Consider the following 24,459-nt stretch of genomic DNA (forward strand, 5'->3'; position numbering starts at 1 on the left):
CAGCGAAACGACGGTTGGAGGAGGAACGCCTCATCTTCCGGCTAGGAACTCTCCAACCACAAGGGATGAACTCGGGTTTCACCAGTTTCCTCATTTCCCCTCCCCCCACCTTGTCTCAGTCAAATCCATCGAATTCAGCACCGCCTTCCTAACCTGCAATCTTCTTCCCGACCTCTCCGCCCCCACCCCAGTCTGACCTATTACCCTCACCTTGACCTCTTTCCACCTATCACATTTCCGACGCCCCTCCCCCAAGTCGCTCCTCCCTATCTTTTATCTTAGCCTGCTGGACAAACTGTCCTCATTCCTGAAGAAAGGCTAATGCCCGAAACGTCGATTCTCCTGTTCCCTAGATGCTGCCTGACCTGCTGCGCTTTTCCAGCAACACATTTCCATCTCTGATCTCCAGCATCTGCAGACCTCACTTTCTCCCTAAATGTAGAGTAATAGGGTAGGGGAATGGGTCTGGGTGGGTTAAACTTCGAAGGGTCAGTGTGGACTGGTTGGGTCAAATGGCCTGTTTCTGCACTGTAGGGATTCTAAATTCTTCAATTGTGTTAAAGCCAATTGAAGAAACGTGTATTATAGCAGAACCCACTGTAATGGAGTAATTCAATGCTGAATCACATGCATGGGGAATCTGGAAGTGGTAAAAGAGGAATTATGCAGAATTCAAGAAGTCAGCAAAGGATTAACTATCTTGTACATGATTATATTAGTTAGCTATCCATAATATCATAGTTAAAAATCACACAACACCAGGTTATAGTCCAACAGGTTTAATTGGAAGCACACTAGCTTTCGGAGCGACGCTCCTTCATCAGGTGATGAAGGAGCGTCGCTCCGAAAGCTAGTGTGCTTCCAATTAAACCTGTTGGACTATAACCTGGTGTCGTGTGATTTTTAACTTTGTACACCCCAGTCCAACACCGGCATCTCCGAATCATATTATCATAGGGTGGGATCAAATCCCACTCAGGGACTGGGTGCAGAAGCCAAGGCTGACTCTTCTGCGCAGCCTGAAGGGAGGGCTGCATCATCAGAGGCACCATCTTTCAGATGAGACATTAAACTGCAAAACCCTCATCTGCCTGGTTGAGTGGATGCCTCAAAAGCCTTTTCCCTCCCTGACCCAATGCAAATGTCTCAGATCTGGTTTGACCTCAGAGTGAAAATTGTTGAATGATGGTTGGCAAGTTGAGAAGGTTTTAAGATTCATTTGGAACTGCTGGATTTGTCCTAAAAAAAGGAAGGAGCCACCTTTATCCAATGGCTGTGCTTGTTGCAGAATTCACATCTTAGAGAACAGGCCATTAAACTGAGGCCGAAATAAAACATATAAAAGGGGACTCACAGCCATCAGAATCAGTCAAAACTCTACTCGCTATTGCTACCTCATGCTCCATAACTCCTAAAATCATAACTGATGACCCCATTGGACTGGGGGAGGTGGGAGACATCACACTGCACATTTGGGAACCTCTGATATAAAAGTTCCTCTGTCACAATTTCAAAGAAGACTATGGGGTTTACCCTAATGATTTGGTCAATATTTTTCACTTGTGCATATTAGCTGCTGAAATTCTGACATTGCAACAATGACCACACTCCATCAGTTCTTCAATGCTATTGGGTTATTGTGAAAAGCATTAGATAATTGCAAATCTTTCTTTTCACAACTTTTCCCAGCCTTGTGTTACTTTGAAGTACTTAAAAGGGTTGGCGTTATGAATTTTATATTGCAGAGTATACTTTGTCCTGGTAGTTTCGCATTTTTGAATTCTTAAAGGTATCACCTGAATCCAGACCATTAAGACCAGTCACCCAATTCTTTCTTATTCAAGATTAAACCACAGGGGTAATGTCGCTCTGGATGAAGTGTACCTGAAATATAATTGGTCCAATTGTACCAGGAATAGAGGGTTTGTGTTATAAAAATAGGACTGGATAGGAGGGGACTTTTTATTTCACTGGATGTTGAGACTATAGAGGTTTCTAAAATCATGAGGGGCCCAGATAAGATGAATAGCAAAATTATTTTCACTAAGTGAAGAAGTCCAAAACTAGGGTGCATATTTTGAAGTTGTAATGCAGTCTTATAGCATGGAGACAGACCTTTGGCTCAAACTGGTCCATGCCAATCAAAATGTCAATCCACACAAACCCCATTTCCTTGTGTTTGGTCCATATCCTTCTAAACCTTTGCTATTCATGCATTTTTCCAAATGCCTTTTAAATGTTGTTAATATACTCACCTCAACCACTTCTGGCAGTTCACTCCATATCATTCCGTACCACCCTCTGCGTAAAAAAAGTTGCCCCCCTGGTTCCCTTTCATTCTTTCCCTTCTTACCTTAAACTGATGCCCTCTAGTGCTTGATTCCCCAACCCTGGGATAAAGACTGAGGATATTCACCCTCTCCATGCCTCTCATGATCTTAGACACTTCCATCAGATCACCCCCTCTGTCTCCTGCACTGTTAAGAAAAAGTCCCAGTTTGCCCAACTTCTCCCCATAACTCAGTTCCTTGAGAATGAGAAGAGAAAGATTTAAAAATGACATGAGGGACAACTTTTCTTTTACACAGAGAGTGGTTAGTTTGTGAAATAACTGCCAGAGAAAGTAATGGATACGGGTACAGTTACAACACTTAAAAGACATTTGTATAAATGCATGATTTGAAAAGATTTGGAGGGATATAGGCCAAATGCAGGCAAGTGCGACTGGTTTAGTTTGGGATTATGATTGGCATGGACTAGTTGGACCGAAGGATTTGTTTCCATGCCGTATGACTCTATAACTCTATAAATCCTACAATCTCAGTGCAGCTGCACAATGCACGCACATGTCACTGTGGCAACAATGGCCCGTACCATGACTCTATGACTTGGTTTTAATTGCATGTCATCCTGAATGAATGGCAAAATTCTTTACACTAAAGTTTCAAATTCATTGTTTCAGCGGAAGGCTGCACATTCCACGTTGCAGGAAGAGAAAGTCGTCTCTTGCCGCATCTATGAATTGCAGAGTGACCAATGTTACTGATACTGATACTTCCTGTTATATTTTCGATCGAGCCTGAGGCAGGAAGGTTAAGTGCTGTGATGACTTTGGAAGCTACTGGCAAAAAAATTTGCCTGGAGGATGGTGTTCAGCACTGTGACACAGCTCTGTCACAATGTCTCCAGTGGATTGTCGTTCACATCAGAGTCACTAAACAATTTCAGATTAATGTACACTTGCCTGTACATCTGGGTTTGTGAGGTTAGTCCCTGGATGGTGTAATTTTCCTTTTTTCTTCCAAATAACATGGGTGTAACAGTATTCTGACAAGTCTGACATAAACTGAAATTAGCAGTGGTGGGAACAGCATAAATATGAAAAATGGGGGAAAGAAAATCCTATCTTAAGGTGCCAGAATAAGGTTTGAAAGAAATGAAAGCTCACCTTCAGAAAATGTTTACCTCTCAATAGCCAGCTTCATACAATCACTTTTTAACAAAATATTTTAACTGTTTAATATGAGTGGACTGAACACGCACTGAATGAATGACAGAGTAAACAGAGACTTCATAGGCTTGTCAATTTGTATAAATGTAAATTTATAAATTTATGTTTCAACATTTCAATGAAACACTTGCTTTCTCTGGCTGAAAGCTTCCAGCAGTGATGGTCTAATGCCTAAAAGTTGTCAGCAAACAACAACATAAACCACAATAACTTGTATTTATGTGGCGCCTTTTATATATAAATACATACCACTGTGTTTCATAGGAACACAAATGGTTAGAGTCAGTGGGCTTAACCCAGAATAATGGAGATTCAATAGACGCGACTTGTGTCTACAATTTCAATGACATTAACTGAGGAAAAGCAGGCACCACGCACACAGCCTCCAGAAGTCAGTGGTTCCAAGGAGAACGCAGTGAATTGGAGTCACCAGATACTCATCCTGACTTTCAAATTGGGAATTCTGGGTATCCAGTCTCTATCTGGCACAGGGTAGAACAGCAATGTTCGCATGAGGGGAGAATTGATTTGAGTAAAGGTGGTGATGAGCAACAATCCCCATCAATGGACCTCTCGCTGCTCAAGAAAAAGAATCCCATCTCGACATCCGGAACTCTGTTGGAAACTGCAATTCATTGTCGAGAAAATCCTCACTGAACATCTCACATGATTCTCCGAGATTTCTCATCATTAATGGCCTGGGCTGATTTGGCCCACAGATTCTGAAGAGTGTTGACAGTGTAAGCTGTGGAAAGGAGTTTGTCTCTTTCAGGAGAATTTAGGAGAACCAGTGCTCACTATTTTAAAATTTGGAGTTGCCCATTCAAAACAAAGATGAAGTGAAATCTTATCTTTGATGATTTATGAGTCTTTGGAGTTCTCTTTCTGAAACATTGGTGAAAGCAATGTCTTCGAATAGGTTCGATTCTAACCTCAGGGGACTGTCTGTGTGGAGTTTGCATATTCTCCCCGTGTCTGCATGGGTTTCCTCCGGGTGCTCCGGTCCCCGTGTCTGCGTGGGTTTCCTCTGGGTGCTCCGGTTTCCTCCCACAGTCTAAAGATGTGCAGAGTAGGTGAATTGGACATGCTAAATTGCCCATAGAGTTAGGTGCATTAGTCAGAAGGAAATGGGTCTGGGTGGGTTACTCTTTGGAGGGTCGGTGTGGACTTGTTGGGCCGAAGGGCCTGTTTCCACACTGTGGAGAATCTATTTTAATCTAATCTAATCTAATCTAGATTGATTCTTGTTAACAAGGAGGTGAAAGGTTATGGGACGGTGAAGTGGGAATGTGGTTTGAAGTTACGTTTGGATCAGCTATGAGAGCAGAGCAGGTTGAGGGGCTGAACGGCCTACTCCTTCTCCTTGTTTAAACATTTGTATCAGGCATCAGCAGCAACTGCGAAGAAGTCAGAATCTTGGACAACTTTTCTCATCTCAATCTAGGCTCACTGAAAATAACTCGTGCTCTTAATAACCACACTAGTATGACCAACCAATTTAGTATTGATTAAGACTGGGTCTGCAGTGTCCTCTAGCTCATCGCAAGACTAACTGTTACAGTTGATCAACAAACCAGTGAGAGAACAGCAAGTTAAAAATATTTTGACAGAGAATGATTACATGATTTTGTTTTGGAATGTGCTAAGATGAATATCACCTCCATTTGTTTTCAAAGAAGAAACTAATATGGAAATTTCAAGATATATTTGACAAAATTGTGGTGTTTCTGTTCTGTTTGATGCCATCTTTCTGATTGATATTCATTCTGTAAGAAGTAGTATCTTCAGACAAGGCAGACATTGTGTTGAACCGAAAATGATACCATCCACAAAACTATGCCACATGTACCCAAAATAAGGTAGGTGAGCTTGCAGCATGGATAGGGACCTTGGACTTCGAAGTTGTGGCTGTTTCAAAGACATGGATAGAGCAGGGTCAGGAATGGATGTTGCAGATTCCAGGGTTAGATCTTTCATTAAGAATAGGGAAGGCAGCAGAAGAGAGGGAGGTGTGGCCTTGTAGTCAAGGACAGTATAACGGTGGCTGAAAGAACTTTTGACAAGGACTCGTCGACTGAGGTAGTATGGGCTGAGGTTAGAAAAAGGAAAGGATAGGTCACACTGCTTGGAGTTTTTTTTAGACCTCAGCAGAGTTCACCGGATGTGGAGGAGAGAATTAGCAAACCGATTCTTGGTAGGAGTGAAAGGAACAGGGTGATCATTTTGGGGGACTTTAACTTCCCCAACATTGATTAGAAATGCTATAACTCTAGTACATTGGATAGATCAGTTTTTATCCAACGTGTGCAGGAGGGTTTCCTAACACAGTATGTCGAAGGGCCGACAAGAGGGGAGGCCACGCTGGATCTGGTGCTTGGTAATGAACCAGGCCAGGTGTTTGATTTAGTGGTAGGTGAGCACTTGGAGATAATTCAGTTATGTTTAGTTTAGCGAAGAAAGGAATAGGTTCATGCCACAGGGCAAGAGTTATCAATGGGGCAAGGGCAATTATAATGTGATTAGGCAAGACTTAGGATGCATAGAATGGGGTAGCGAAATGCAGGGAATGGGGACAATTGAAATGTAGAGCTGGTTTAAGGAACAGATATTGCATGTCCTTGATAGGTATGTCCCTGTCAGGCAGGGAGGGAGTGATAAGGTAAGAAAACAATGGTTTACTACAGAAATTGCATCTCTTGTTAAGCAAAAGAAGGAGGCTTATGTGACGATGAGATGAGATGGTTTAGATGAGGTGATGGAGAGTTACAGATTAGTGAGGAAGATTTTAAACAGAGAGGTAAGAAGAGCAAAGAGGAGCAGTCTTTAGCAGGTAGAATAAAGGAGAACCCTAAAGCTTTCTGTAGGTATGTCAGCAATAAAAGGATGACGAGGGTAGGAATAGGGCCAGTCAAAGACAGAAGTAGGAAGTTGTGTGTGGACCCTGTGGAGATCTGAGAGGTGCTAAATGAATATTTCTCATCAGTTTTCACTCAGGAAAAGGAGAATATTGTAGAGGAGAAGAATGAGATACGAGATATTAGACTAGAAAGGATCGAGGTTAGTAAGGAAGAGGTGTTATCAATTTTAGAAGGAGGGGGCCGGATGGGATTAATCCAAGGATTCTCTGGGAAACTAGGGAGGAAGTGTTGGAGCCTTTGGCTTTGATCTTTGAGTTATCATTGTCTCCAGGTTTAGGACCAGAGGACTTGAGGATTGCAAATGTTGTGCTCTTGTTCAAGAAGGGCGGTAGAGATGACCCAGGTAATTATAGACCAGTGAGCCTTACATCTGTTGTAGCAAAAGTTTTGGAAAGGATTACAAGAGATAGGATTTATAATCATCTAGCAAGCAACAATTTGATTGCAGATAGTCAATGTGGTTTCGTCAAGGGCAGGTCATGTCTCACAAACCTCATTGAGCTTTTTGAGAAGGTGACCAAGCCATTGAGCTTTTTGAGAAGGTGACCAAGCATGTGGATGAGGATAGGGCAGTTGACGTGGTATACTTCAATAAAACCTTTGATAAGGTTCCACATGGTAGTCTGTTGGAGAATATGCAGAGGCATGGGATTGAGGGTGATTTAGCAGTTTGAATTAGAAACTGGCTTTCTGTAAGAAGATAGAGGGTGGTGGTTGATGGAAAATATTCAGCCTGGAGTCCAGTTACTAGTGGTGTGCCACAAGGAACTGTTTTGGGACCATTGCTGTTTATCGTTTTTATAAATGACTTAGATGCTGGCATGGGTGGATGGGTTAGTAAGTTTGCAGATGACACCAAAGTTGGTGCAGTGGTGGACAGTGTGGAAGAATGTTGCAGGTTGCAGGGGTTCTTGGATAAACTCTAGAATTGGGCTGAGAGGTGGTAAGTGGAGTTCAATGCAGATAAATATGAGGTGATTCACTTTGGGAAGAATAACAGGAAGGCAGAATACTAGTTCAATGGAAAGATTCTTGGTAGTGTGGATGTGAGAGGTCTCTTGGTGTCCATGTACATAGATCCCTGAAAGTTGCCAGGTTGATAGTGCTGTTAAGAAGGCATATGTTGTGTAAGGTTTTACAACAGAGTTCTGGAGCCATAATGTCACGCTGCAACAATACAAAATACTAGTGCGGCCACACTTGAAATATTGTGTATAGTTCTGGTCGCCCCATTACAGGAAGGTGCAGAGGAGATTTACCAGGATGTTGCCTGGTTTGGAGGGAAGGTCACATGAGGAAAGGCTAAGAGACCTGGGTCTGTTCTCATTGGAAAGAAGAAGGCTAAGAGGGAATTTGAGAAATACAAAATGATCAGAGGATTAATAGGGTAGACATTGAAAGTCTTTTTCCTAGGATGATGACGTCAGCTTGTATGAGGGGCATAGCTACAAATTGAGAGGTGATAGATTTAAGACAGATGTCAGAGACAGGTTCTTTACTCAGAGAGTGATAAGGGCATGGAATGCCCTGCCTGCCAATGTAGTTAACTCAGCCACATAAGGGAGATTTAAACAATCCTTGGATAAGCACATGGATGATGATGGGATAGTGTTGGGGATGAGCTTAGATGAGTTCACAGGTCGGCGCAACATCGAGGACCGAAGGACCTGTGAACTCATCTAAGCTCATCCCCAACACTATCCCATTATTCTATGTTCTATGTAGACCTGGTCAGATAGCTATGTGGCTGTTTTACATTTGGTCAGATACCTGGCCTTCTACCCAACTAATTAGTCTGGAATCTTGTGAGGATATAGAGTCATATGGTGATACAACATGGAAACAAAACCTTTGGTCAAACTCATCCGCACCGACTAGATATCCAAATCTGACCTAGTCCCATTTTCCAGCATTTGGCCCATATCCCTCTAAATCCTTCCTATTCTTGACCCATCAAGCTGCCTTTTAAATGTTGTAATTGTATCCACTCTGGTAGTTTGTTCTCTACATGCATCACCTTCTGCATGAAAATGTTGCCACTCAGGTCCCTTTTAAATCTTGCCCCTTTTACCTTAAACCTATACCCTCTAGTTCTGGACTTCTACACCTCAGGGAAAAAAGACTATAGCTATTAGCTATGCTCTACATGATATTATAAACCTCTATAAGGCCACCCCTCAGCCTTTGACTCTCCAGGGAAAACAGCCCCAGCCTGTTCAGCTTCTCCCTGTAGCTCAAACCCTCCAGACCTGGCAACATTCTTGGAACTCTTTTCTGAACCTTTTCAAGTTTAACAACATCTATCCTATAGCAGGGGGACTAGAATTGAATGCAATATTTTAAATGTGGCCTCATATATATCCTGTCCAGCTGCAACATGGCATCCCAACTCCTAAACTCAATGTGAATGGTATATATGTATTTATTATTGCAACAGTCTGTCTAGACATGTTATTACATACCTCTAGGACAGGTAGGAGTTAACCCCAAGGCAACTGACCCAGTAGTGACACTCCCACTGTGCCACAAGTATTCTAGCTGGCCTGGTGACTGGTTAGTTTTATGGAAAGTTGCTGACAGCTGATTGATTGATGATCTGGTTGGCTGGTTTCTGATGCCCCAATTGTTTTTTTGATATTGACTTTTGAGTAAGATCTGATGCTGACAAGTCAGTTCACTGAGTGGTCAGTTTGGTAGCTAGCCAAATAATTGTCGGGTTAATTGATTGATATACCTGGTTAAGTAGGTTGGCTGTTGATTCCTTGGTGATTGATAAGATTGATTGAATAGTTGGTTGTCTATTTATATGGATGGCTACATTGTTCAGAATACAGGTTGATGAATATGGGCTGATTCTCGATAATGGTAGCACAAGTGGAAGGTAATTCCATTAAAGGTCAAAGTAGGGTTGAAGGACTCATTTGCTCGTAGCATCCTTCCCTCTGGACAGGAGGCCTTGATTCAAGTCCTGCCTGCTCTAGAAGTATATGACAATAATAGGTTGATTAAAAAGTAATTAACTGAGTATTGATCAGGAGCATTTGCTTTCCTCGTCTTTCTCAACTTTGATGGGAAATTGGCCACCATCAATTTGATTCAACAGGGTGTCCAACTAATCAAAACCCAAATTACCCCAATGTTTAAAATAGCTAGCAAGATATGGAGACAACATAATAAAATAAGAGAAAATAATTTCAGGCTGCTTTTCTAAGAAAATATAATGCATACTAAAATCAGTAGAAAGTTATTTATTTGAATTAGGTCAAAATGTAGTTAAAAATATTGAACATGAAATGTGACATAGCAGAGTAAACATTTGGTTAGAGGTAACATTTTTAGAACCATTATTTAAATATTGAGTTTAGTTTTGTAGAATTGATATATAATGACGTTTGTAATGATACCTGAGTAACATGGTTACTGCACTAGTACAATGTGAGAAAGAAAATAAACTTGTATCTATGTAGCATTTTCCATTACCTCGGGACATCCCAAAGTACTTTACATCCAATCAGGGACATTCTGAAGTGTGTCACTATAGTAATGTAGGAAATGTGGCAGCTAATTTGCACACAACAAGTGCCTGCAAACAGCAATAACATAATAAGTGGATAATCTGTTTTTTTCTGTGAAGATGTTTACAGAATACAAATTAACAGTGAAGGTAAAGTTGTCTTAGATCCAGAGGACCAGACAGCTGCTGTCTCATTAGACAGGGATGGTTGGTGGTGATTTGATCTGAGTACCACCATGCCTCAGACAACAAGTGAGGATGCAAATGTGCAACCTTTATGGTAGACCCATTAAACAAGACTTAAAGGGTAACTCTTCATTGAAATAACTATGGGGACCTTTTATATCCACTAGGGAGATGGAATCCCAGTTAGCATCTCCTCTGAAAGATGAAAGCATTGACAATGCAGCATTCAGCTGGTACTGCACTGTTGTGTCAGCCTTACTTTTTGTGCCAGAATCCTTGGAGTAAAATTTGTATCCATAGCCTTCTGCCTTAGAAACAAGAATGCCACCTATGGACATTTAATGTTTAAAACTGATTGGCTGAGAAGGATTGAGAGAAACTCTGTAATTTGCCAAGTGCCTCAAGTTGAGAGAACAAAAAGTTGCTCATCCGTGCAGGCCTTTCATCTTGTGATGACATTATCAAGTGTTCAACAGGCAGTGAAGATTTTTACAGTGGTCCTTGTACAGAACAGGGAAAGGTCAGTGCAGAAGCCGAGAAAGGATCTCCCCTCATTTCGTCAATTATATAATTCAAGAATCAAAATTTGATGAAAGGAAGGAAATTTATGTTCTGCTATTTGATGTATGCCTGTTTCATTACTAAAAGGTTCAGGATAACCTTTTCATAAGTCACCAATTTGGTTTATCTGTTTATTTGTAGAATGATGTTCAGTATTGGTTATGTTACAGAATTTAAAAATAAATTAGAAATTGTTTCTCTTTCTGTTCTTAAATTGCTGATGGCTAACACTGGTGATAGCGTTATGTGCCATATAATACCCTCAAGAAGGAACATTGGATTTGAGAACTAATATAATATAACCCTAAGAGTTGCAAAACAGAGCAACTGTAGTGAACTGAATTACCATGTCCCTGTTTTGCCAACATGGTGTATGTACACATTGGGTGGATATAATCAGAGTCTGACTCCTGGTAGATTTCCACCATCCACCCTGCCCAGTTCCAGCTTTTGATGCAAATTGTTGCGAACATACTGCCACCCCAGCCAAAGCATTCTAATCATTATAAAATGAGAATTTTGTTTAAGGCCCACCCTTTTATCTATGGCATGTTCCACATGACTATTACTCATTGATGTATTAGGGAAGTTTTCATCATGGCTTATTGAGAAATATAGGTGAAAAGGCAAAAGGATTATCACCAAGGTTTTGGAAAAGAAAAGCAGAGGAGAAGATGAAATAAAGTGCTATTAGGTGACACACAGCTTGGTTGTGATAGTTGGAGGAACGACATTCAGACAACTTGGAGGACGACTGTTAGCCAACCAGCTCAGGAAACCATGAACAAGCTGGAAATGCAAGTGTTCAGGTCAACAATGACACAACAAGGAGTGAAAAACTGTTTTATTGGACTGAATGAAGTGAGCAGGGAGCACATTTGCAGGTCAAGAGTGCAGATATATGTAAAAAACAAAGAACTGTGGAAGGTGGAAATCAGAAGCATAAGCTGAAAAACTCAGCAGATCCAGCAGCATCTGTGGACAAAAGGAGTGTTAACCTTTTGGGTCCAGTGACTCTTCTTCAGAACTGTTCACTACCAGTTAGGTACTGCTGCCTGTGGCTTGTGCTTATGAACAGCAACAGATATGGAAGATTGTCATTGAGTGTGATATAATGAGCTGGGTTTTCATATCCGGCGAATATCAGGAATGAGTTTGAGCTAATCAAAAACAAATCTGCAAAACAGCAATCTTGAATTTCCTTTCATACAACCTTCCCATAGTCAGATAGGGTGAAGTAAGGCTTCGGTGGCAACTCCACATGTATGTCCGCTGATGTTGGGATGGCAATTTACAGGTGTAGGAGAAATTTGTTTTTCTTACACCTCAGTAATTTCATTGGACTGGGAAAGTTTTGTGAGATTTCAAAAACACACCATTTTTGAGAGCTTATGAATTTTGGGTGAAATAACTCCACAGAGGCCAGTGTCCCATCACCAAGTCCCCCTTTATTTACACATGGAGAGTCCTTAACACTGATCCAGCATCCTCACAGCCAGCTCTCAGAGTGAACAGAACCTCTGACACTCCTGTTTATATCTGTCATTCAGGAGTCCCTGACTGGACCAGGTTAGCAGCCACAAATCTCAGAACTCATATTTATTCAGGTCCACCTGCTGAGCTTGTTACTATCATTACATCTCTTGCCTTCTGGGTCGGAGAACATAGGCCAGTTCTTTATTTTTGTAGCACCTCCTGGGACATTTTAGCACTGGGTCAGGTTCCTCCCAATCTGCCTCCGATACGAGCAGTGTGTGCCACTCAGTGGCTTGCCTCTTGTGCCTGGAGCATCTCAGAAGAAATTCTTTCTCCTCTTCAGGTGGCAAAGGCATTGAGGCAGCGATGGCCATTGTAGCAATCTCAGATTCCAAGGTTCTTTTATAACTTGATGAAGAGGGCGAACCCACAGGTTCCAGAACAGTTGGAAAGGCTGTCGAGAAGCCGGGTGGTTTTGCTCCCACACCGTTTGTGAGTTTGCAGCTTTCATATGGTCCTTGTGCTTGCTCAGGATCTACCCGAACTTTGTACACCACTAGACCTGACCTCAGAATGACCCTGCATCTTATCCATTCCTATAGTTTCAACACCAATTAGCATTGTGCAATTGTTAAGGTGCATTAGAGTACCTAACCCATTTGCAGAAGAATTATTATGGATTCAAAACTGAAGAAATCAATGTGTGTGAATGCTCCTGTGCTACTCTTAAATGAAGAAAATGTCTCCAGTTTTTCAAGATTGAAATAAAGGACTTCTGCATCCTTCACTTAAAATATAATTGACACCTACTGTTGGACTGCTTTGATTGACAGGTCATGTGAGGTCACTAAAAATATGGCTGGTCATTTTTGTAGTTTCAATAACTTTGTTGTTTGCATTTGGGAAGATTTAATTTAGACAGCTGGAGTCATTATGAAGGCTTGGCTAGGTTTGAAAAGTGATAGAACCAGTTATCAAAGCTGGGAGTTATGTGCACTTGTTGGATTGATAGTTTTAAGTAAATATGAAAGGAACACATTAGATCACATGGAATATAAGGAGAAGTAGCTATCTGGACATAAAATTGGCTCAAAGGTAGGAGACCAAGGGTGGTTGTGGAGAATTGCTTTTCAGAATGGAAGCCTGTGACCAATGGTGTGCTGTAAGGATCGGTGTTAGGTCCACTGTTCTTAATCATTTATGTAAATGATTTGGATGTGAACATAGGAGGTATAGTTAGTAATTTTGCAGATGACACAAAAATTCGAGGTTTAGTTGACAGTAAAGAAGAGTACAATGGGACCTTGATCAGATGGGCCAATGGAGCTGAGGAGTGACAGATGGTATTGAATTTAGATAAATGTGAGGTACTGTATTTTGAGAGAGATATGGGCCAAGTGCTAACAAATGGGACTAGATTAGGTCAAGATATCTGGTCGGCATGGACGAGTTGGACCGAAGGGTCTGTTTCAGTGCTGTACTTTTCTATGACTCTGAGTAACAGTTTTTAATGTGATTACTAAATTGAATATTCATTGTTTGGTTTTTACAATGAATAATCACTTCAGGGATTTACCTTTTTTTTCCCACAATGGATTAAGGATTTTTAAAAAGATAATAGCTGTTTTTAAGTAACTGCTCCATTAGATAGTTAGAGGTATACATTATATATAGTCATTTCAAAGGATTCCCATTGCTATGGCAAGGCTCTGGAGGAGTGTATATGTCAGATGGTTATAAAGAATACTTGGAATCATGCTGGAGGCATGGAAAATGAAAAGGCAGCATAGGAGGTTCCAGGGACCCAGGAGGAGACAAGGACCTGAATGGAGGTGAGCAGTGAATCCAAGGTGAGATGAGAACTGTGTGTGAGAGCTGGCTAGATGCCGCAGCAGATCAAGGTGGGCCTTCTAACTAGCTGCTTCGGGAGTGACACTCCTCCTCCTCCTTCAGGTATCAAGAAACTTGAACCCTAGCCCCTAACAAAGGACAGAAGTGATTGGCTCATGTTTCTGAACTTGGCAAATGGCCTGACTACATTGCCCAAACCCAACATGAAAATCCCACCCAGTGTTGAGTGATTGGCATGTGTTTGGTCAACATGTCTAAATGTGAGAAAGTAAGTGAACCTCTGAATGTGTTATTGTTAGTTGGTGAGTGAATAAGTTGGGGAGGCAGTGAGTTGACCTGTGTTTAAGGCTAATGGTGCAATTAGTGTGATCTAGCATTTTGAAGAAGAATTCACTGACTCTGACCATTCAAATGAGGTCCTGCAGTGCATCCAGGACCTTGGTGCTGTGCTGTTGGCATTGACTGTGACAGCCAAATGCTCCTGTTACCTTTGCAGTGTCTTTATGAGGCTCAGTTGGCCACCGTGGATGTGGCAGCAAAGCTGCTGTAAGGTTCTCCAACACAACACTGGAGGCCTTGGTGCAGGAGATGTATATCTCTCCTCCTGTCCATCTTGCTGCCATATGTTGTCATTTTTGTATATTTTCCAGTTTAAACTCATTCATAAAAAATGATTTCCAGCTCTGCATCCAGTTACTAAGATTCATGTTTGGTTTTAATGTAGTCTGGACTAGCTTCAACTTGAGCTAGTCTCTTATGATTTTTGTGACCTTGTTCAGGATTGCAACACTTGTCTGCATGTTACAAACATATGAATTAACAATGCAAGCATGCTAGGCAAAAGTGAGGACTGCAGATGCAAATGAAGGGCTTTTGCCTGAAACATTGATTTTTCTGCTCCACGGATTCTGCCTGGCGTGCTGTGCTTTTCCAGCATGACACTCTAATGTGAGCATGCTGTCTGCATCATGACTAGTATGAGTTCTCTCCTCCTCCTCCTCCTCCTGATACCTGTCCCTGTTTTTGGGGGCTACCACTTTTCACACCTTTGTTTGATTGTTCAGCCTAGCTATGAGATTGGCCATCTGAAGCAATGCAAATAAATTACACCAGTAAATACATTGATCTATCATAAAACCTATATCACATGATAAAGCTGGAGATATTACAATGTAATTGCTGCCATTTAACCACTTAATAAAATTCATCAGGATGACAGGGTTTATTGATTTTCTTTCTTCCTGGACTCTCTGTAATTGTCATTAAGTTGAAGTGGAAGATCCCCCTGTCACTCTGTTCCCAATTCCAATTCTAATCCCATGAATCAGAATGGAATCTTCTCTCAAGTGCTAAAGAATATGACGGTATTTGGCTTCCAACATTTCTGCATTGAATTGAGCTTCAGATTGATCAAACCATCAAATTTCATATCCAATTCACTAGACCACATACAAATTCAGGTGCTGACTTCATGAACACTTGATCAGTGCTTGGAATCAGTCTCCACCCTCCTTCCTCACTACTTACTATAAATCCATTTAAGGGCAAAGCAAAGACATTAAGTCCCAAGCTGAAAGTGTGAAAGGAGATAGATGTAAATTGAAAGAACTCTATGCAGTACTTTGACGATATGAGATTTGTTGCTGTCAAAAAGACACTGTGTAGATTCCTGGCTCTTTTCCTCAGCTGGAGAAGGAGTTGTATCCACCACGAGAAGAAAAATTAGCGTTTCTCACAGATAGCTGAGCAGAATTGTTGAATGATTCAAAGCTAAACCTCCTGCAGACTGTGTGCAATATGAGAAATGGAAGCGAGCAAAATACCTAAAATAAAGCAAGACTTTTATCCTCAACACTTCAGTCACTGGCTGTCACCATGGAACTATTGAAGGAGTACATGCAATTGTTCCAAGTATACACATAACAATGTCACAAATACAGATGATGGAGATGTTTATGAACATAAATGTAAATTGCTTTTCAGCTGAAATGTATCACAATCAGGTTTAGTCGAGGCTAAGTAAACATCTTAGAGTGCAGATTCACAGCTCCTTGAAAGTAGAGTCGCAGGTAGATAGGATAGTGAAGAGGGCTCCGGGGCAACATTTTCACGCAGAGGTGGTACGTATATGGAATGGGCTGCCAAAGGGAGCGGTAGAGGCTGGTACAATTGCAACATTTAAAAGGCATTTGGATGGGTATATGAATAGGAAGGGTTTGGAGGGGTAAGGGCCGGGTGCTGGCAGGTGGGACAACATTGGGTTGGGATATCAAGTCGGCATGGACTGGTTGGACCGTAGGGTGTTTCCATGCTGTACATCTCTATGAATCTCTTTGAATCTATGAATCTTGTTAGACATTTTATCACATGTTTGCTCAACATGTCCATTGTCACAGTGCCCCAATTACCCATCTCATTATTGAGCAGACTCTTCATTACTGAATTGGATGAACTGTCAATCTCAGCCCTTTCTTCTTCTTATCAAATATTTTTGTAATTAATACAAAATATTACTCAAATGATTTATCACCAATATGATGTCTCTAGGGTTGCCCACAGCAATGCCCTGGGTTACAATTCCTGGCAACCCCACACTTGGCATTGGCAATGCTTAGTTCTGATATCCCACCAATGACAGCCAGTAAGAGTCCTTGTGGGTCTGAGCTGTTGACTTTCAGTAGCCTGCCTTGTGTTGCGAAATAATTGAACAAGCTATCATTCCTGTAGAATTGAGCCATACTGATGAGGAAAGCAGGCAATTAAATCAATTGAAAGCCATGAGAAATCATTGTTTATTGGTTAAAAATATATATTTGAGATGAGGAAGAAAGAGCCTTGATTGATCACCAAGGATCATCCAATTCAATAATGAAGAGTCTGCTCTCTAATGTGTTGCATTAATCCAAAAATTTCCACAGTGCACATGTAATAACTTCTACTCTTCTAAAATTTCTAAAAACCGGTCAGTTTTAACTGATTTCATATTGGGATGATGGTAGACGTACAGTACACCAACTTGCTTCAGTACCAACGGATCTGTGGAATGGGAGTGGGAAATGAGAAAGTTCGGTAAAATGTCTCAATGCCAACTGAGTGATTCATGCTAGAGAGTATTTATCTGTAGCTTTGCAATGAAAACTCGGGTAAATGGAGGGAATTGAGCAATATAGCCCTTGAAAATAATGTTTTCCAAGCTACAGTGCACAAACCTATTCACATTTAAAAAAGGTTAAACAGCAAATGGATTCCACATAAAGTTCAAACTACTATTTGCAAAGCAAAATTTCAAAATGGAAGTATGTGGGTGGGCCGATAAGTCAGATTTATCAATGACGGTCTTGTTGTGGCTTTTTAATTGGGCGGCAGAGACCTGGGTTCGATTCCCGCCTCAGGTGACTCTCTGTGTGTGGAGTTTGCACATTCTCCCCGTGTCTGCGTGGGTTTCCTTCGGGTGCTCCGGTTTCCTCCCACAATCCAAAAAACGTACAGGTCAGGTGAATTGGCCATGCTAAATTGCCCGTAGTGTTAGGTGAAGGGGTAAATGCAGGGAAATGGGTCTGGGTCTGGGTGGGTTGCGCTTCGGCGGGTCGGTGTGGACTTGTTGGGCCGAAGGGCCTATTTCCACACTGTAAGTAATGTAATCTAATTCCTAAAGACTCTTATGCTCTGGCAGACAGGCAGGACGCTAGAGGAACACAGCAAGCCAGGCAGCATCAGAAGGTGGAGAAGTCGACATTTCGGATGTAAATCTTTTTCAGGACTGGGGGGAAGTGTGAGGAGAGCTGCAGAGAAAGGGAGTTGGGGGGGCACGGGAGTGAAGCGGGGATAGGTGAAGACAGGTAGAGGATACAACCTCGTTGGTCAATGGGATGAATGAATCCGGCTGGTGACAGGGAGGAGTGGAAGAGAGGGGGAGGGGCTGGGAAGGGAGTCGGGAAATGGGAAGGCCTGGCAGCCTACAGACCAAAGGACTCAACATTGAGTTCTCCAATTTAAAATAACCTCCCTTCCTATCCTCCGACTCCCTCCCCAGCCCCAGCCCTTCCCTTCCACTGCTTCCTGCCACCAACCGGATTCATTCCTCTGACCAAACCAGGTTGTACCGTCTACCTGTCTTCACCTATCCCAACTTCACCACCCTGCCCCCACCACACTCTTTATCTGCAGCTCCCCCCCACACCCACACCTAGTCCTGAAGAAGGGTTACACCCGAAACGTTGACTTCTCCACCTCCCGATGCCGCCTGACTTGCTGTGTTCTTCCAGCCTCCTGCCTATCTACTTTGGATTGCAGCATCTGCAATTTTTTTGTCTGTAGCACACAGGCAGGCAGCTGTGCTGGGAGTTTGGGAGAGGGAGGGACAGGACTTGAGTCCTGGACAGGCTTCAGTACAATGTAGCTAGAATAGCGAAACAACAGGAAACAGCACTTAAAACAATTATCTGAGCTCGAAGCAATGGATGCTTAGAGACTCAATGGGCCAGAGACAAGTCACTTGGAGCTGGCGGATAGGAAGTTAGTTAACACTTTCACCGAGCCTGAGAGAAATTCTGCTCCACCCTGACACTGGCCTTTAAAACAATCATCTCTAGTGAGCTGCAAAAGGTTTTGATGAAAAGCTGGAGTGTGTTGATAAGGATGTTACATTTTCTGTTAAGATAAAAATTGGTGCAGTGAAGAGAAAGGGGATTACTTCAAAATGATAGTATATAATCGCCAGGTCTCTTCCATTGTAAAACAGTCATGAAGGAGCAAAGTAGCTTTTATTTTCTTCTAAAGGAAGTATAAAATTATCTATTATACTGCAAAATCAAACCGGTTCATCCCTCTTTTTCTAAATTACAGTGGCTTATAGCTTCCCATCCTTATCTGGCTTGCCCTCTTTTTCTTCAAGCCAGCTGCATCTTCAGAAGGCAGACAGTTGCTCCAACACCCTTCAAAATACACGTTCCTTCGACATTCTACTCACGTTGGACAGCTTGCAGCCAAGTCCCTTATCTGCTACAGCACTGCTGCATTGTGGGACATGTCTCTCTGGCCAGCTGGATTCTTTTCAGGAGCTGAGTGTAAGAGAAGCAACCTCAGTGACCTTGCCTTCTGGCACTGTGGGCACAGAATCTATACTGAATAAAGCAGGCAGCGTGCCGCAAGGGAGAATGTTTTGTGAGGTTTTTTTCCACTTCAGACACTATATTAAAAAGCACCATTTTACCCCTCAGGCAGGGTTGTCGCGTGAGATTTTAATGGATAGCCCCAATAGCTACAACCCACATCGTCAGATGAGGAACTTTGCGCAGATCTGCCAGACAGTCGTGTTCTCTTTGGAGCGGAAAAGGCTAAGGGGAGATTCCATGGAGGTGTTCAAAGTTAGGAGGGAGTTTTGGTCATGTGGACAGAAGAAAGTTTCCACTGATAAGTGCGCAAATGGGAATGCACTACCTGCGGAGCACCAGATTCAACATGTTTGTTCCAGTGGAATTGAATATATAATTGACAAGGAATGATTTGCAGGTCTTTAGAAAAGGAGCAGCAAAATGGGGCTAACTGAAAACCTATGTGAAACAATAGGAATCAGTATTACGGCCAGAATGGCCTCCTAATGTGTAATTCTATGATGGTACACTTCGTACCGAGGCAATACTTTTTACATGCATCTTTTCATGGGTTTGTTGCCAATGATCTAATTATTTTTCTTTCCTTTTCCTTTGCTGGAAATATTCTTTGCTACGGGATCTATCCAATCCTGACCAAAATGGCGGATGCTTTCAATTTCTCTTCAGTGGTATTACCATGACTCACTTCTTCCAGGTGAGTTAAAATTTCTAATACTAATGCTAGCATAGAATATGTCCTTCATCCAAATGGTGCGAGTAATATTTTCTAAAGCGTGCTTTAACATACAAGGTGTTATGATGGAGTGGTTTGACCCAGCCTCTGGACCAGACAGGTCTCACTTGTCAAGGAGGTGTGTCATATCATGTTCAAACAGGCTGATTAAAAAAAATAGAGAATCTTGTAACACAGTGGTAGTGTTGCTACCTCTAGGCTAGAAGGATCGGTTTCAAGTCCCACCTGTTCCCAAGCTTTGCCTGAGCAAGTTGATTTGAAAATTGATTTTATACATGGAGTTAAGACCTGACTTCTGCTGGCTGCCCTGACTTGATTCAGTTTCTGCTCGCTGCTCCAATGCAAACCAATCCAGGTCCCTTGGGCAGTCTTGGTTTGACGTCTATTAGTAATTCTGACTCAATTCATAACCTCATGCCAGCTCAGCCCTAAAGCAACCAGCCAGCAGCTCAGAAATAAGCCACCTTTTATTTTTTAAAAGCAGTGTTTCTTTTTAGAATTCTCAAGAATTTCTGTTCAAGTATAGACTTCTGAAACCATTATTAATTTTGCTTATACTCAGCTTATACAGTCAGCTTTCTTTATATGGTTTGATGTAAATTATTTGCTTTCTGTCTCCAGGGTTCATATTGATTACAGGTCGGACAAAAGAAGGTAGATGATGGCCTAATGGTATTATTGCTAGGCTATTCACCCAGGGAGGAGAAAGTTCAGACTGCAGATGCTGGAGATCAGAGTTAAGAGTGTGGTGCTGGAAAAGCACAGCAGGTCAGGCAGCATCTGAGGAGCAGGAGAATTGACATTTCGGGCATAAGTCCTTCATCAGGAAAACACTTCCTGATGAAGAGGTTATACTCGAAACTTGATTCTCCTGCTCCTCGGATGCTGCCTGACCTGCTGTGCTTTTCCAGCACCACACTCTCGACTATTAATCCAGGGACCCAGGTATTGTTCTGAAGGTCTGTTGCCATGGTGGAATTAGAATTCAATAATAATCTGGAAACAAGAGTTTAATGACTGTGAAACCATTGCCAGGAAAAGCCCATTTGTTTTATTAATATCCTTTAGGGAAGGAAATCTGCCATCTTTACCTGGTCTGGCCTACATGTGACTCCAGATCTGCAGCATAATGGTTGACTCTTAACTGCCCTCTGACTAACTAGGATGGGCAATAAGTGCTGGTTCAGTGATGTCCACAATCCATGAACATTTTTTAAAAAATCAGTCCTACCAGTCATGTAGGTGGGATTACTTTGTTTACCTGATTGCTGGTAGGTTGCTATATGCCAGGAGTAAAAAAGTAGTTTCCGTTGAATAAGAGATACCTTCCTTGTTGAATGCTGGGGTATCTTCACCGGAATTTTGTCCACCAGAGTAATTTTGAGAACTATGATCTCTCATTCCTCTTACAACCTACGCAGCATGCTGTGCTATCATTTTCTTACCTCCCTGCAGAAATTCTGATTCATTGCGCTGTTTCCTACATTTACACATTTTTTGATTCTCTACCTTCCTCAGTCTATTCTTCCTATAATTTTCAGGCCTTTAAAACTTGGTTTTGACGACCTCTAACACTCGATCTTCCCCTTTGTCCTTTTCAATTCAGGCCAATGTGACTTACCGTGGTCACAACATTGGTACCAATTATCTGAAAACCATCACCACTCCTACTGAGAAATGACTGGAGAACTATCAATAACTATGATGTGGAGGTGCTGGTGTACGACTGGGGTGGACAAGGTTAAAAATCACACAACTGGCTTATTTGGAAGTACAAGCTTTAAGACTTAACAGCAAAGGTTTGTTGAATATATCATTTCTGTTGCATGACACTCTGATCTTTTGCTATAAATTCTGTGTCTTAGAATCCTGCTCCACAGCTACCTGATGAAGGAGCAGCGCTTTGAAAACTAGTACTTCCAAATAAACCTGTTCGACTATAACCTGGTGTTGTGTGATTTTTAACTTTATCAATAACTAGTGAGTAGATTCCTGTTTACTTTCTGACTTTATACTTTCTGAATCCATTCCTTTCTTACCCAGAGTTACCTGGACCCTTTAACAATGTTACATTTGTCTCAAATCCTTACTTTTTTATAAGTAGCAGGCTGAGATTTTCACTCTTTAAGATTCCTGTACAAAGCAGTTCCTGAATTTGACGACATTGATTTTTCAATGGCCTTATCTGAGAACCTCTTGCAGAAAGCAAAGATGTTACTGCTTTCTGTAGCTAAAGAATCTAAGTTTTTAACTAGGAAGGTGCTGGCGTCCATCTTGTGTGTGTTATGTGTGTCTGTGCTACTTTTTAATTACAACCTACTTTGTCTTTCTATTTTAGCAATACTACTACAGTCATGTTCCTCACAGGCTTCTTTATTTTTCTGTTCTGATGATCCAAGTACATTCTCCTACATATTTCTCCTTGTTGCCCACAAAACAAAATAATGCAAATGCTGGATAGTTGAAATAAAAACTGAGTTCTGAAGAAAGGTTGTGGGACTCGAAATACTCGCAGTTTTTACCTCCATGGGTCCTGCCAGAACTGCTGAGTTTCTACAAACCTTCCTCATTTAAAAATGTCCCTCAACAGCTTATATGTTAAACAAAAAATGCTGGAAATACTTGTCGGGGCGAGGTACATGGAGTAAGACAAACATTTAATGCTTCAGGCTTGTGACTTGTTGCTGGAATGTTGCTGTTAACTATTTTCCCCCTTCACAGATGCTGCCAGACTAGTTGAAAATTTTCTTCCTGACACAACCTTGCGATCTTGAAATCAAGTCACCCCTGCAATGCCTTCCAGGTACAAATTCAAAATTGTGGAGCTTCTATATTTCTATTTGTTCCTTCACCAGGACGTTGTGCTTGTCACAGTGCAGACAGAGCATCTCATTAGGATTTAACTTCCACAATAAGTTTAAGGCCATTCAGCCCTTCTGGAACACACGATCCAGAATCCATATATCAGTATTCATTCAGGATTTTAGCCCAATATCTGCATTGCCAATCAAAATCTATTCCAATCACTCTTTCTCAATTGACCCAGCTCTTTTTTTTTTAAAAGGTATCAATTGACTTGAAATCAAGAATCCTCCCCACCCCACTTACGTTCCAGTAGCTTCCTTTTAAAAAATGTTTATCTTTGTAGAAAGTTTGGGTGCTATAGTTGCCCAAAAATAAGCAGCTTTTAATTCCAATCTTATCCATATTGAATTGAATTTATTGTCATGTGTACCGAGGGACAGTGAAAAGCTTTGTCTTGCAAGCAAAACAGGCAGATCACAGAGATAAGTAACATGGATTGTAAATAATAGGTAAAAATGTTGCTTCTCTGGTGAAAATGCATTTAATCACTTGAAGTTCTCCCCTTAGCATTCTAAAGTCTGGAATCAGTGAGTTATTCTCCTTTCTGTTAATTTCTGGCTTGCTCCTGGGCTTCACTGAGTCTGTGACACACAAGCAGAAAAATTAAAGTGTTTCTGGTCAGGATTCCTCCTATTGCTGGTACACATTCAGAACCCCTGTTCAGGCCTGGGTGTTTTTAAACTAGAGACGTGATGCTGTATGATTGCCTCCTGCAGTCGATGGAGCCAACATAGATTATCCCTCTCGAATTTTCTCTTTCCTTATAAAACCGGTTTAGATAGGGCAACATTTCCCCAAGTTGAGGCATTGTCACTTTAAAGATGAGCATTTGTTTTCATGCAGCAAGACGGGCTTGTGAATTCAATAAACTGAATTTCAGCCAGTCCTTTCATGTCAGTCCCATATTATAAAAACAGTAGAAGTCCCAGAAGAGAGCAAGTTCCCTGTGGTACTCCATTGGTTACTTTTTCTGAGATAGAGCATTTGCCATTTAGCACAACTTTTCAGTTGCCAAACCAGCTCCCGACTCACCTTATCGATTTGTCAAATGTTCCACCAGCCTTAAGTTTCCAAAGCAGTCACAAATGAAGCATTGTGTCTTTTTAAAAAACAATCTGAGCAACATTTATCTACTGCCATGCTCTCTTCTGCTCATCTCGTTACCTCAAGGAATTCCAGTGGGTTTGGTGATGCATGACCAGTTACTTCGAAAGCCATGTCCACTATTCCTACAATAGCTTAAAAGCTCATGTATGGCATCTGCTCAATGACCCTCCAGCACTTTCCTGAAAGAGATGTTAGGCTAACTGGTCCAAGAGCTCCCTCTGAATTTTTGTCCCTCTAATTTTTGCACATCATGCTACTAACTTGAATCTGTGGATTCTTTAATCCCATTTACTCTGTCCAGTTAATTAAAAAGCTGAGATAAAGAATTCTATTCCTTAGATCTGTCATGTCCCGATTGTCAGTAATATTTTGACGTAATTTGTTCTGAAATAGATACTCTTATAGAGTCATAGAGGTGTACAGCATGGAAACAGACCCTTCAATGCAACTTGTCCATGGTGACCAGATATTTAGAACATAGAACATAGAACATAGAAAAATACAGTGCAGTACAGGCCCTTCGGCCCTCGATGTTGCGCCGATCCAAGCCCACCTAACCTACACTAGCCCACTATCCTCCATATGCCTATCCAATGCCCGCATAAATGCCCATAATGAGGGAG

The 24,459-nt window shown here is 41.6% G+C and overlaps 1 long non-coding RNA gene across 2 annotated transcripts in view; it reads left to right on the forward strand.

The window, feature by feature from the left end:
* LOC122562461 overlaps positions 1-24,459 on the forward strand; it is a 50,537-nt gene that overhangs the window by 5,082 nt on the left and 20,996 nt on the right. Inside the window, exons 1-3 of one of the 2 annotated variants that reach the window (XR_006315312.1) lie at positions 19,097-19,180; positions 19,798-19,825; positions 22,586-22,667. This is a non-coding gene — a long non-coding RNA (uncharacterized LOC122562461). Of the gene's footprint in view, positions 1-19,096; positions 19,181-19,797; positions 19,826-22,585; positions 22,668-24,459 lie in introns of those variants that run through there. The other variant, XR_006315313.1, reaches the window with a different exon arrangement.

The sequence above is a fragment of the Chiloscyllium plagiosum genome, chromosome 25 (assembly GCF_004010195.1).
Source record: "Chiloscyllium plagiosum isolate BGI_BamShark_2017 chromosome 25, ASM401019v2, whole genome shotgun sequence".
Taxonomy (NCBI): Eukaryota; Metazoa; Chordata; class Chondrichthyes; order Orectolobiformes; family Hemiscylliidae; genus Chiloscyllium; species Chiloscyllium plagiosum.